The 14,812-nt window shown below is 38.0% G+C and overlaps 1 non-coding gene across 1 annotated transcript; it reads right to left on the bottom strand.

Annotated features, from left to right (window-relative positions):
• Window positions 1–11,376: 11,376 nt before the first annotated feature.
• LOC135274490 (small nucleolar RNA SNORA25) lies at window positions 11,377–11,504 on the bottom strand. The gene has a single exon (XR_010342317.1). It is a non-coding gene; the product is annotated as a small nucleolar RNA SNORA25 (small nucleolar RNA).
• Between the last annotated feature and the right edge of the window lie 3,308 nt (window positions 11,505–14,812).

Below are 14,812 nucleotides of genomic sequence, written 5' to 3'. Positions count from 1 at the left end.
CTCTAGCAAGAGCCTTTGCCTGTAGAGGTAGGAGTTTTACACGTAGTGGTATAAAACTCATCTTTCCATTCTCCACAGAGGAGGGATGTCTGCGGCATTCTAGCTATGAAAAATAAATCAAAACTTATCTTTAAAAAAGTTACAAAAGCAAACAAGTTGTAACACAAGAAGAGTACAAAAGGAAGGATTTAGAGGTCTTGTGTTGCCAAGGCAAGAGGGTGATCAGGAACTGTTTTTGGAGGTTACTCTTGGCCTTCTGTGAATCCATCATTCACATCTTTCGAGAGCAGTCTTCCATTATACCAGTGCCCGATGCTACGACGGATGAAGGCTTTAGGGTTTCAAAGTTCTCAACTCCATCAGTGTTCCATGTCTGAGTGCTGTGGTTTCCCCTGTGATTTGTTCTCACTGTACTTATAAAACTTTTGCTTATTGTCCCTCAACATGCTCAGTTGATTTTAAACCAATTACCTTCTGTCCAGTCTCCTATTTCACAAATCAGTTAGGTTCCATTCTTTTTCTCTTCTTTCCTTCTTATCATCCCCCCGGGGGTTAAATGCTATACTTCCAACTTCCTCCAAATTCTACACATCTGACATCTTTCATGAAGACATAGATCTGACTTCTTTCTGAAGTCCCACAACACTAAAATCTGCAACTCAGAACATATTTTGAAACTGGTTTCAGATTTATATTGGTAAGTCCCCAACAATTAACAACCAGGAAGCTTTTCTTTTTCTTTCTTCACATGTGGTGCTCTTTCCACGTAGCATGGCACAGAGCATATCAGAGCTGCTCATGTATATTATTATATAATCCTATGGAATTTTGCCATATATATATAGCCTGAGACTTCTCAATTATGTACATATAACTCAGTGTTCTACAGTCAAAATTACAACTTCCCAATTTCTGTGCACATTTATCCCTAGAGTTCTGATCCTTCCTCCTAATTCGTAACCCTATAAATGTCCTCCTTTCTCCAGGATAGAAAATGGTTAATTCCCTAATGCTGCCATTTTACTGTTTTATCATTAAGTGCCTTGGAGTTCACTTCAGAATGATTTCAGATTCACTCATAATTCTCATCCCCTTTAACTTAGCTTCTACCATGATGCCAGCGTTAACTTTCTAAAAGAGGAAGGCAATCGCATTATCCCCCTAATTATTGAACACCCTTTCAGCTCTCCAGTGCTTCAGAGATACAGAACTTCTTGCAGTCTCCATGACAGACTCTTTCATGCCTCTGGATCTTTACACATTGTTAATCTGACTCTGGAGTCAGTCCTTGAAACCACCAAGCAGACAGCAGCTTTCTCTCCTCTGTATATTTGGTACCTTAACATATTTCACATTTAGCACTGATCTAGACTGCATTAAGATCATTTAGGTATGTATCCGTCTACTATGCTATACTATCAACTTTCCACAATAGAGAAGGCTACTCTTAACCAAAATCAAAAGCCAGTGGAATGGAAATTTTCTCTACAGATTGAAAGCAGAAATAATGATTTAGCTAGTGGAGAAGATGCAAAAAAAAAATCTGATATCCATGAATATCCTATAAAAATATGATATTAAAATGGACAAGAAATGGAACTACTTTATTTGGCTGATGTCAGGAATGCGAGAAAAAATTGGAAAACAAATGGGGTTTTGAGAATGATGAAGATTAAGGATTTTGCTGTTAAATGGAAACAGACAGACAGAACTCTTGGCTCAAAATAGCAGCCAGGCCTCATTAGAGAAGTTTAGACCCTGCCAATGAGGGCTGGATGGTAGCCTGCTTTCCTGAAAACTATTTGCTTATTTAGGGGATTTAGGCCGAGTGTACCCAAGATCTGAAAATATCAGTTCGGAAAAAAAATAAGTATAACTTATTCCTCAAAACAATCAAAAGTTTTAGGGGGCTATCCAGTAAGTAAGCACAGGATGAAATATGAGTGGCAGTGATGATTGGAAGGGACAGATGTTGTCATAAGACACATGTATTTACTCGATGCATATTGACTGAGTATCCACATCGTGCCAGATCCTATGAAAGGCAAAGGAGATATATTTACAAAGATGTCTTCGATTGTGATCCTTCCTTCAATGAATTCTCAGATTAGTAGGAAAAAAAAAAAAACAAACAGATTCAAACAACCGGTTTCCATACTGTGGAATATGTGAATAAGTTAGAAAGGTAGCCAAAAAAGAGGAACACAGTCAACTGTCCCAGAAGCAGGCATTTGCTGAGATGGGAGTGTGGTATGTTATAGAAGGTTTAAAAAAAACAGCCATGAGCTGGAACCTGGGGAAGTTAAAAAAAAAATACAGTGGTTAATGAGGCCCTCACATTTTAATTGAAATCATAATTAAATGCTTGCTTTTTCACTTTTTAAAACAGTCTCAAAATTTTCTCCTTTTGCAGGCTCTAAATTAAGTTAATTTGAATTTAAAAGAGTCTTTAAGTTAGCCAAGTGTAAACCATGTGTAGAAGTAAAAAGTCTCTTGAATTATGTAACATATTTACACATGGCTAATTATTCCATTGAAAAAATGCTGTGCTTCACTAGTACTCTCTTTGTCTCAGAATGGAGATGTTACAAGAGATGGTTATTTTTAATTTTTCAGTACCTACTTGTATTCGTGAGTGACACAGCACCAAGTACTGCCAGAGTCAGTACTTTCCCGAGAAAATATCCATAGTGAGTTTCCTGAATTTATTAAGAGTTAGAAACTGTTGGAGCACGTGACTAGCTAACAAACAGTTTGTGCATTTATGTTAATACATACATTCATTCATGAATTTTCATTTAATGCAACAGTACTCTGATTGTAAAGAGTTAATAACTAAGGAGATTTATGTCTGAACTAGCTGAGATATTTAAAACCGAGTTCAACAAATACTGATTGCTGACAATGATGACTTCTGCTTTCCCAGTTGCTGAATCTATTCTGTAAACTACAGATTTTTAATTTCCAGGGCTGTGAATCTGACATGTTTTATCAACAATCATATAGAGAATCTAAAGCACCAAGAGAAAAAAATTTATTCCATTACATTTGTTCATTTATCTAGAACTTATTACCATAGCATATGATGTGTTAACTCACTTGTAGAATAAATATGATGGTGAGAGAAAGAAAATTAACATATGTGGAAGACTGCCCTATTAAAGGAGGAAATGCTGATGGTTACTGGATAAGCATTCCTTTTCTGCCTGGGGAAGCCCAGTCCCCACTGAAGTAAGACCTGGGATCACACAGATGAAGGCTTAGGAAGGAATATGGATTTTCTGGTTGAAAAAAAAAAAAAAGAGAGCAGCAAAGGAGCAAATGTCAGCAAAGGAAACTTACTACTCATAACATTTATGCTTTTGCTTTTTCTGTATCAGATCTACCATAGGTTTAACAGCTCATAAACTGAAGCTAACTTTCTGAATGATCATTTAATTCTTGAAAAGTAACCATAAACTAAAGAGGAAAAAATACTGAGATATTAATCCTGGCAGCAGGCAGCAATTCTAGGCCCAAGAGCTTAATGGGGCTGAGCTGAATGGGACATAACAAGATGACGATCCTAACAAAATACAGTCTGTGTCCTCCGATGGATGAGGAATGTTCCTTCCCCATTCTCATTTGAACACGGGAGAACATAAAGTGCCAGTTAAACTAAGTAATGTTGCATAACTAAATTACAGGGGTTTTGTTCAGTTCTCCAGCAGAGTATAAAACTCCTCAAACTGGAAGTATGTTTTAATCAATGCTCTGAATAAGCAGTCCCTCACAGTTCTGCAATATCTGAGTTAATAGAAATATTTTCTTTAGAATTCTCACCTCTGTAAAACTGCATGAACAAAAGCTATACACATATGAAAGTTATATAAAGAAAGCGAGCATATATTGGGCTTTTTGAGGTGAATTTTTAACTTCATGAAATAGCTTTGAAAGAAATGTGGAAAGAAATTAATTTGCAATTAGGTTTTAAGCAATTGCTTTTAACTTTTGCAAATGCAGATATTTAATGCTGCTACCTGACTGGCATAATACTTGTTTTTTGAATAGGGTTAAACAACTTATATGATGTATGTTACAGCTTTGGAAAGCTTTTATTTGTTTTATTGGGTAATTTGTATTTAGTATGGGGGAGGTGATCTAAAGCTTTGCATTTAGTGATTGCAGAGGAGGCTCAGGCCCACAAAAAAATCTGCACTTTATTTTCACTGGGGTGAATCCACTGTGACCCGGAAGGCTCACCTATAGATAAGATAGTTTGGCCTCAATAACACTTTGAATCTTTACACTCTCTGGGGTTTTGCATACTCCTTTACACACAGGTCTTTGTCATTAATGAGAGTCGGATGAGTGGATATCTGAATGACACTTTGGAGAATGGTGGGACAAGTTTTTAACAAGCTAACCCTTCTGGCTATAACATGAAAGGGAACTCTGTGTTTAAGATAGTGTGGGAATAAAAGACAGAGGTAATTTGCACTGCTGAAGAAATAATTATTAGTTCCACATTGCTTTCCATGTGGTAGGTGGAGGAGAGGGGAAAAAATGTGTTCACGTCTAGGAAATCGCTATTTATTTTTCTTGCAGATAATCTGTAACATTTGGGATACCTTTCTAAAATTTAAGAGATTGCCCCAGCTGATTCTATTATGGCGCTTCAGAAAGAAATGTCAACGAATTTTTCTCTTGCTCATATTGACTGCCTATTTTAGAATAACTCTGATGCTATTATACAGATAAATTCTCTGGATCTGTATCTTACCAAAGACACCCTCCCTACAAATGGGAGAGAGTATGAAGTGGATGTGGTGCAAGGACAGGAGTGGGAATTCAAGGAACAAAAAATCCATTTTGCCTCAAAAATACCATGTTATTTTACACTCAGTGACAGCTCTCTGGGTTTTCATATATTTAAAACCTCAGGTTCTGAGATTAAATTATCCTTCCAATGTCACATAATTAGAAGCCAATTGAAGCTGAATGATGCTCTTCTGATGTTAAATTAACGGTGTACCTTCCATTACCCTTATTGCCTCTTACACTGCCACACGCTCTTCTAAGTAGTATTAATTTTGTAATAACTAGGACAAAATTGAACTTTATTGTAAATGAACTACACATTCATCAAATTTAAAGTGTACAAAAATAGTATTTTAGGTATTTTAGATGAGAACACAAAGATTTGACATTAAAACGTATAATAATGTTTATTGATACTTTGAAAGAGAAATAGCGCTTGTCAACCAAACTGATAAAAAATCTCAAACCTCACAATTACCCAAATAAATACAACTGAAAACCAAAAGGCACAGTACTCTCCTTTCTCTTTATCCTTTATCATCCTTCTAAGTGTATTCAGTAGAGTGAGTTCTTGCCCATCCCCTGGATGAAAAGGACAGACCCCAAGCTATTGGTTGGAAGGAAACAAGGCAAGAGGTTACCACAAATACTCTCTTTGTTTGGCCGCCTCTCAGGTGCTGGCAAATGATTAAAGCTTGATCTTTCTCTTGGCAGCCTTTTTGGGTGCTTTAGAAGCCTGTGTTGAGGTTGAGCTTGACTTTCCTACAAAACCATGACCTGCCTGCAGGAATGCATCTCTCTGAGTATGAGGGGCTCCTCCTTCCAAGAATATTAGCTTGCCTCCAGGTTCCCTCTGGTGATGTCTGTACGCCTCCCGAGCATGTCTGGCCTAAATCACCTCATCACACTTCCCTCTCATGTGATTCTTTCTTAGTTTCCAAAACAAACTCAGATAGCAGTGCTCACTCCCATGAGTACCCAGCTAATTCCTCAAACGGGACATTTCTCAGGAGTGAATCAGATTCCAGTCCACTTAATCTTCCAACAGAATGGGACAAAACTCAGGATTTCCCATTTTCACAGAGACGGTTACTTTATAAGATTTGAAAGGAGAAGCAGGTACTCCAGCCCTACCTCACTTTGAAATGAGCCTGATACACAGAAAACTAGTGAGGAAATGAGTTCTCTTTCTGGGTCCATAATGGGGCGTAGTTTTAGGGGCAAGAATTTCCCAGAGCTATGCCCTGCTCCCATCTCTCTCCATCTGGGAGATTTAAAAGTTTATATTTAAATTTTGGGAGCACGGGAAGAAACTAAGAGTCAATCATCCCAGCGGAAGTTTAAAGGAACTCCTTTCATTGGCCACAAGAACTTGGGGAGGTGGGAATTTCTCCCAGGATAAATTCCCCTGCTCCTTCACCCACACCAGATTTCCAGCTCTCTAGAATCCCCTCCCACATAGTGGGAGCTCTCTTTCCCCTCCAGGATTTCCCCTCTGGGGTCCCCTTCCATCCAGTGTGGAAGCTGCTTTTTTCCTCTCCTAAACTCCATCTCTCTCTCTCAGTTCCCTGCCACTCAGTGTGGAAGCTGTCTTTCCTCTCCTGGATTCCATCTTTCTGGATTCTCTCACTCAGTGTGAGAGGAGCTTTCCTTCTCTAGTTTTCCCTCTCTGGGAACCCTTCTCACTCAGTGTGAGAGCGGCTTTTCCTTCTCTCACTCAGTGTGAGAGCTAGCTATTTCTTTCTCTCTCCTCCTTTTTCTCTCTCTTTACCTAAATAAATCACTTTCTACAAACACTTTTGAGACCAGCATTTACTTTTAGGAGCATACTGTGCCGTGGTCTCCTCTCCCATTCTTGGGGGGTGATAGACCAAGAACCTGGAGAAACGTCCTCTCAGGGGAACTGAGGGCTCCCCTGAACCCCAACACTAGCAGCACCCTCCCAAAATAAAAATCTATTTGCAATCCTTTCTCCATCTGCTCTCTCAGCTTTTTGTTTTTTAAAAGATAATCTATGTGGATGAGAGATTTAGGAATCATCTAGCTAGGTCTTGGCAACCTACTTTTTGTAAATCCAGCAGAATGATCTGACTTATATCTCATTGACATTTATTATTTTAAAGTGTTGAGCTAAATTTTTCCTTTAATATCTTGTTACAAATGTAATACTTTACTTTTTAGAGTATAGTAAAATGTGCTTCTCAAAAATTGTTGACATGAATTTAAATGGAAAAATCTTCTAGCAATGTGAATCATGAATTTTCTAATGACTAAATTCTTTGATTTGAAAATTTTATTTCTGAAAATCTAAGTATATAATCCTGAATGCAGAAAAAAAAAAAAAACTACACATAAAAGCTATCAAAATATATCAAAAACAACCTAGATGGAAACAGCATGTAAGTGATTAAGTAAAGTAATAGAAACCCAGGTAATGGAATATTAGACAAGCAGGAAAATGTTTATGAAGTTTATGCAATAATAAGGAAAAGCAATGTTAATTCAGTGAAAAATATAAAAGGCTTTAAATTTTTACCTGTAGTATAAAAATAACCATGTTAAAATATTTTTTAAAAGAATTCCTCACATATCTTTGCATACATTTTTTAAAATCCAGAAATATACCTAAGTATTAACAGTGATTATCAATGAATGTTATGATGTTAGGAAAGGTTTTCCTTTCTTTATTACTGTGTATTTTAAAATTTTCCTATACTAAGCATATATTTCTTTTAAAATGCTGCAAATAACAGAAAATATATGAAAAGCATTAAAATTAAAAATAATAACTATGACACATTTTATCCTTGAAAGATAATCTACAATGTTTATTCCTTTCTCTTTTTCCGCATCAAGTGATTCTAAATCTGGTAGTCTTTGCATTCAAAATTTTCTCTCTTCCAGGGCCTTAGCACTACTCTTACATATCCTCTTACTTCCTCTTCCTCTTAACACCACAACCACTGTATCAGATTCCTAACCAGTCTCCCTCATTTCCAGATGTTTCTCTAACCTCAGTTCAAATCCTTTCTAGCTTTATGACTTTCAGGCATATTACTTATCATAGATAAGCATCAGTTTAACTCTTTATAAAAATATACTTTGGGCCGGGTACGGTGGCTCATGCCTGTAATCCCAGCACTTTGGGAGGCCAAGGCGGGTGGATCATCTGAGGTCAGGAGTTCGAGACCAGCCTGGCCAACATAGTGAAACCCCATCTCTACTAAAAATACAAAAATTAGCCAAGCATGGTGGTGAGTGCCTGTAATCCCACCTACTTTAAAGGATGAGGCAGGAGAATCGCTTGAACCTGGGAGACAGAGGTTGCAGTGAGTTGAGATTGCGCCATTGCACTCCAGCCTGGGCGAGATAGAGCAAGAATCCATCTAAAATATGTAATATATATACGTGTGTGTGTGTGTGTGTGTGAGAGTGTGTGTACTTCTACAGTTCTCTAAGGAGTGTATAAAAAGAGGTTATATACCTCTTTTAGTGTTTGACCAACAGTGGCTGTTCAATAAAGGCAGCTCTCATTATTATAATTTCAATTATGTTATTTTTCTGTACTTTAATGTTGCTATGTCGTACACTTAAAATACAGATTTTTTAATGCAATCATTTAAGATCCTCCAAATATGATATTAAGTACCTCTTCCACTTTATTTCACAATCCAACCCTCAGCTCCAAGCAAGGTGGACCACTTTCTGCTTCCTGGCCTCACCCCTTTGTCCCTCCCTGTTGGTGCCAAAACTTGGCTTATTCCCACAACTTCTTTTATCCCTTTACCCTCTATTCCTTTCTGTCATGTTCCACCTTTCTGAAATGTCGTATCTTATCTGAAAACTTTCTGAATCCCAAAACCAAATTAGATTACTAACTTCTCTGAAATTTCATAGTATTTTCCAATATCCTTATGACATTCCATTCAGCATCCTGGTTGGATAACTCTGATATTCAGCACTTAGCTTGAAAAGCAGTGTCCTCAGAGACACTGCGTCTGCACAACCAAGCTAAAGTCAGCCCTAGGCCTCTATCATATTTCCCTGTATTTTTAGTTACTCAGTTTGTCTCCCTTCTTTTTTCCTACCACTTTGCCAGTAGATTAAGAACAAAACTGTTTTCCTTAGCAGTCCCTAGTACCATATTTTTCAAACAATAAATGTTTGATAATTGTATGAAATTGAATTGTCAACAATGAAATCTGTATCATCCACACTAAAGTTGGTAAGAAAGCTTCTATATGAAAATTGTTACTAAAATCTTGTCGTTAGCCTCTCATCAACATACACATTCAGCCCTCACACACTCGCACTTATTCACACACATTTGCACACATGCTATCTATAGGCATTTATACACATTCACACATGTATTCATTTATACACATACATCATTCACACATTTATAAACACCATTTGCACATGCACACACACACTCCATTCACACACTCTAATTCACATACACATTCATTCACACAAACACACCCCTCTGGGTACTTGGTCTCTGCCAGAATTTACATAATGTTCAGTGAGCAGGTATGGCAGGCACCAATCATAGGAAACTGGAAATGCTCTACCTGGAGCTCCATAGTGGAAGCCGTGATCTGTTGTATTTGGAATGTACAGAAATGACAATGGAAAGAAAGGGAGAAAATAACGGTGATGTGAATGTTAAGTATAAACCTTTGGAACAGTAAACATTCAGTGTAGCTCACTTGATAGTATAGTTTAGTAAAATTTAACAGAGAATCCAAACCAATGCAAAGTTAGAAAAAAATTGAAATTTAAAATATGAAGAAGAGCAATTATGCAGAATCTATAAAACTAGAGCCTTCCTCAGAAAGAATTTTGTTGTTCATTTCAGACTTCTAGGAAACATAGTTTAGGTTTTTAAAAATATTTTCTTTGGGAAAAGGATCTAAAAATAGAGTAATAAATTTAATAAAAACATAAACCATAAAATGAATAAACAGCTATGTACTGTGTTTTAAAAGTTAATACTAAATTCAAAAGCATAGAAACAAAGCTGTCCCCTAGTTACAGTATTCCACACTCAAATTGTTTCAAAAATACTTCTGAGTAAGTAAAGATGCGTAGTCCTTCCGGGATCCTCACTGCAGCCCCTCAGCTTTTATCAGAAAACTTGACAGCCTGTTAACTCTTCTCTTCCTCTATCTTCACCCTCTGATTCTCTTTAGATTTTTCCCATCAGCATTTAAACACATTCACTGTTTTCCACTATAATCAAAAGCCCTCCTCCAACACATTTATCTCCTCTCTTCTAATTTTTCTCTCTTCTCCCAAATCATGGCAAAATTTTACAAAATTGTTTACATATTCTTTCTCTGTTGTTCTCACCTCCCACTCACTACCAAGCTCTCTTTAACTTGATATACATTTTTTTTTTAGTATTTGTATAATGACCTCTGTGGTAGGTTGAATACCTCCTTTCCAAATACCCATATTCTAATTCTGAGATTCTGTTAATATGTTACCTTAAATGGCCAGAGGGAGTTTGCAAATATGATTAAATTTAATGATCTTAAGATTGGGAAGGTAGCCTGGATTATGCGTGGGCCAAACGATGTAATCATATGTGGCCTTAAAATAGAGGGGCAGAGAAAAGCTGCTACAGGAGAGTAGCAGGAGATATGACATAAGGAAGAGTTTGGGACTGGGTGACGTGGCTTACAGTAACCTCAGCACTTTGAGAGGCCAAGGTGGGGAGTATCATTGAGCCCAGGAGTTCAAGCCAAGCCTGGACAACATAATGAAACTTCATCTCTGCTTTAAAAAAAAAAAAAAAATAGCCAGGCAGGGTAAAGCACAGTAGTTTTCTCAGCTACTTGGAGGGCTGAGGTAGAAGGATTGCTTGAGCCCAGGAGGTTGAAGCTGCAGTGAACCATGATCGTGCCACTTCATTTCAGCCTGAGACCTGGTCTCAGAGCAAAAAAAGAGGTTGCAGGTTGTAGTGATTTGAGGAAGGTCAGGAGCTGAAAATTTCAGCCAGGCTTTTGAATCTAGAAAAGGCAAATAAATGAAAAAACGATAGGTGTGACAAAATCTCAGAATTTACCACTATGGAATTCACCATATATTTCAAAACCACTTGTACCCTAAAAGGTATTAAAATAAAATATGTATTTTTTTTAAGCCAGTACAGGCAAAGAAACAGATTCTCCCCTAGAGACTTCAGAAAGAATCAGCCCTGCTAATACCTTACGTCAATCCAGTAAATCTAATTCCAGACTTCTGGTCTCCAGAGCTGGAAGAGAATACATTTGTGTTGTTTTAAGCCAAATATGTGCCAATTTATTACAGCAGCAATAGGAAGATAATACAGCCCCGTGCAATAAGTCAAATGGAGGACAATTCCTAGTCTTCCTCTTACTTTTCAGTAGCAACCTCTCAGCTCTTCAACACCAGAGGTTTTTTGTTTGTTTGTTTGTTTGTTTTTTAGATCTTTGGCTGATTCTTCTCAGATTCCTTTGCTTACTCCTTCCTTTCTACCAAAATAGTAAATGTTAGAGTTTCTTGAGACTCAGTGTTTTTGTTTTTGTTTTTTCTTTTTCTAAGTCTTTTATCTCCTCAGGAAAACATAGCACCATTGAATGCTTGGGCAACCTACAGAGAACTTCGGTCTTTGGTTACAGTAGTAAGAGCTCTTGTTTTCACAGTCCCATGAGTCCTCTTTAAAATGGCCTAAAGACTCAGTCTAAAACCAAACCATTGTTCACTATCTAAGCAATCATATCTACTCTGAAATCTCTTGAAAGCCAAATCCCAAGCTCATCTGCTTGGTTATAAGTAGATATACCTGTTTACTTTAGTTCCCTACTTAATGATCACACAGGCATCTCAAATTTAATGTACTTACAACTGAACAAATTCCTTTCCTTCCTTCAAGCTCACTGTAGTTCCAGTGTTAACAATCTCAATAAAAGGTACCACCCAGGTTCCCTAACTGAAAATTTGGGATTTATAATATATGTCCCCTTTCCTCCACTACCACATGCAATCACTTACCAAGTCTGATCAAGTCTGCCACCTAAATGCCTATTGTGGCTAATCTAGTTCAAATCACAATCTCAGATATGACTAATGCAGTAATCTTATGTCATAACCATCTCCAACAGTGCACTATGTAGCCACATTAATTCAATTATGTTCAACCTCCCAAATCCACAGCAGTTACCCCACATAATAGGCACAGCGATATTTAAACACACACACAATCAAACACACAAATCATTTATTATAACAGACTTGCTTAACACTCTTTGCTCATACGATATAATGTGATTCAGGAAATCTTTCCTTTAGATTTTGGTCTCTGTCTCTTTCTTTACTTTCATTTCTCGCTATTCTATGAGTTTCTCTTAAATCACTTTTATGGTCCTCCTCTTTTAGATCATTGTACTTTTCATTTTCTTTTTTTTTTTTTTTTGCAATTCAGGATTATGGAACTCTGAAAGTCTCTTTTGTGTAGAATTATTTTCCAACCATCCCCTTGTTTTGCCCATCTTGTTACCTAATTAGTTTTTATTCGTGCTTCATCCTCCTCTAAACCGTCAGGGATGCATTCTCTGATACCCTCTCCAAAACTAAGTTAGAGCTTCCTGCTATGTGCTTCCATATTAAACTGCACTTTGACTTCAAAATGTGCATGGTATTTAAATATACTTACCAAACATTGTCTTCTCCCAGAAGATACTTCTTTCCTTTTTAAACAGTGTTATAAAAGTATAAATGAGGTACAGTAAATTACACATATTAAAAGTATAAAATTTCTTAAGTTTTGACATATGGATATAGCCATGCAACCATCATCATGATAGAGATAGTGAACACATTCATAACCCCAGAGTTTCCCTATTGCCCCTTTGTGCTAACAAAGCCATTCCGTATTTGTCTTGTTCCTAACATATTCCAGGCATACATGTATGCCTGGCACACAGTGGCACTGAAAATATATTTGATAAATGAATTAATGAGAAAAGTTGTTCATCAAAGGATTACATAAGCACCAAAAGATATTTGTCTTTCTTTTTGCAACTTTTGTAAAATAATGCAGACCTATGCATCACTGAAGATTATGCTTTATGAGAGTGATAAATTTTATTTGAATAAATTCAAGTAGCAAAATCAAAGATTAAATGGATATGTATGATTCTGAACACATATTTACATAGATTTATGTGTAGCTAGAAAAGATAATGGACATTGACACAAAAACTAGCAATGGAGAAATTACAGGTGATTTTAATTTTCTTCTTTGTACTTCTCTGAAACTTTCAAAGACCATGTGTCATAATATGTTGAATGGGACCTTTCCTGCATTTTAAAATTTTGGCTAAAGCCCATGCTGTGGACAACAAGTAGTAAGTACTTCCACATTCTAATCAAAACAGCCAAAAAAGCTGTCAGACTCTCTTGAGTTTGCTAAGAGTTAGCCAAATCGGTCTTTCTGCTCTCAATACCCAACATTCTATCCAGTGTACAAAAGCTAACTTCCTAATTTTGTTGAAGGGGAAAATTGGCAGAAAGTGAGCCATTCTGGGTTATTTTCCACCCCATCCCGTATCTGAAGGAAGGGCAAAGGATGCCATTCCTTTAAGTGATTATTATGCTCCAAAAAGAACTACTTTTAGAGATTAAGGATGGCATAAGAACTGGCATTGCTATCCCTGGCTGGATGCTTGCTGAGCTGCATTCATGTACAGGCCCACCCATGCTGCCACCTGAGTGGCATATGGTAAGAAAAGTCTTAGGAGCCTCAGCTGGTATCCTTTGGAATTGTGGAGTTTCTATCTTGCAGTTTTTTTCACGGCAGAAGTTTGACCACAAAGAGGGCAGCAAGAGTCAGCCCACCTTCAGAAAGGATACATCGTTTCCTATGTGGGAAGTGGATACTACAAAAAGTGACAAGCTCAAGCAGTTTCCATGTGTCTTTCTTGGACTAAAAGGGCTTTCTGCCATGGAAGCAGTAACAAGTGGTGAGATGAACCGACGTGTGCAAGAGCTGAGATGCTAACTAGAGAGTGGTGCAATACAGTAGTTCAACGAGGACACAGAAGAGCCCAGCTCTGCTCCATGGACAATTCAGCATTTAGCATGTGAACCCCTCACAGGGTGTTGAGGACTAAACGAGAACAAAATGAGCACCAATTAAACCTGTTTTTTTCTTTTTACACAATTCCACACATGACCCCTTCTCCTTCCTTGACCTTGGAAGACTTGGAAGATGATAAATTGAGGATGACTAGGTGGAGATATAGAACACAGTGAGGTAAGTAGTACAGCCCCTTTCTATGGATCAGGCTTAAGGCCCACAGACCTGGCAGTTCTCCGGTGTCTTTCAATCCCATGCAGTTTGCTGTTGAACACCTCAGGTGGATGGGAGGCAGGACTAGATTGCAACGCCAAAGAGAGCAGCTGTGAAAGCTCGCATTGTGAATTGTAGCTCCAGATTGACTGCAAGAACAAACCAGCAATCCCGAGAGGACCCACAGACCCTCTGAAGGAAGCAGACTGCTCCTGAAGAGCCCAGGAGACACCCCAAATACTGTGAGTGCCCCAACTGTAGAAGTGGGAAAGGGAGATCCTCCTCTCCCGAACATACACCTCCACTGGAGAAGTTGAAGGTCTGTTTGTGGGAGAAGTTTCTGACTTTACCTAGAGCTGAGTCAATTTAGAGAGCCAAATGAAATACAGAGGTAGAGGAAGTAGCAGAAGAGTCCTGGGAGCTTGCTGCATCCCCCAGCAGGTCATTCCTACCTGGCATTACAGGGATCCATCAGGAGGGTGACCGGAGGAGCAGGGGGTAAAGCTCCACAGGGAGAAGGAAATCTCTAACTGAACTTTGTAAAAATGTGAATGGGGCAAGAAGCCTCCTGGCCAGAACTCCAGGGAGGATGCAAATCCAGTGTGCAGACTCCACAGGTGGGGGAAGATCTGAGCTGGGAGGTGGGTAACCAGGGGTAGGTTTTCAAGCCTGGCGTGCCTTCTACCT

The sequence above is a fragment of the Aotus nancymaae genome, unplaced genomic scaffold (genome assembly GCF_030222135.1).
Source record: "Aotus nancymaae isolate 86718 unplaced genomic scaffold, 86718_ANA_hifiasm-v0.15.2.pri h1tg000002l, whole genome shotgun sequence".
Classification (NCBI taxonomy): domain Eukaryota; kingdom Metazoa; phylum Chordata; class Mammalia; order Primates; family Aotidae; genus Aotus; species Aotus nancymaae.
Note: the sequence above shows the minus strand (reverse complement) of the source record. Positions and strands in the feature narration are given on the sequence as shown.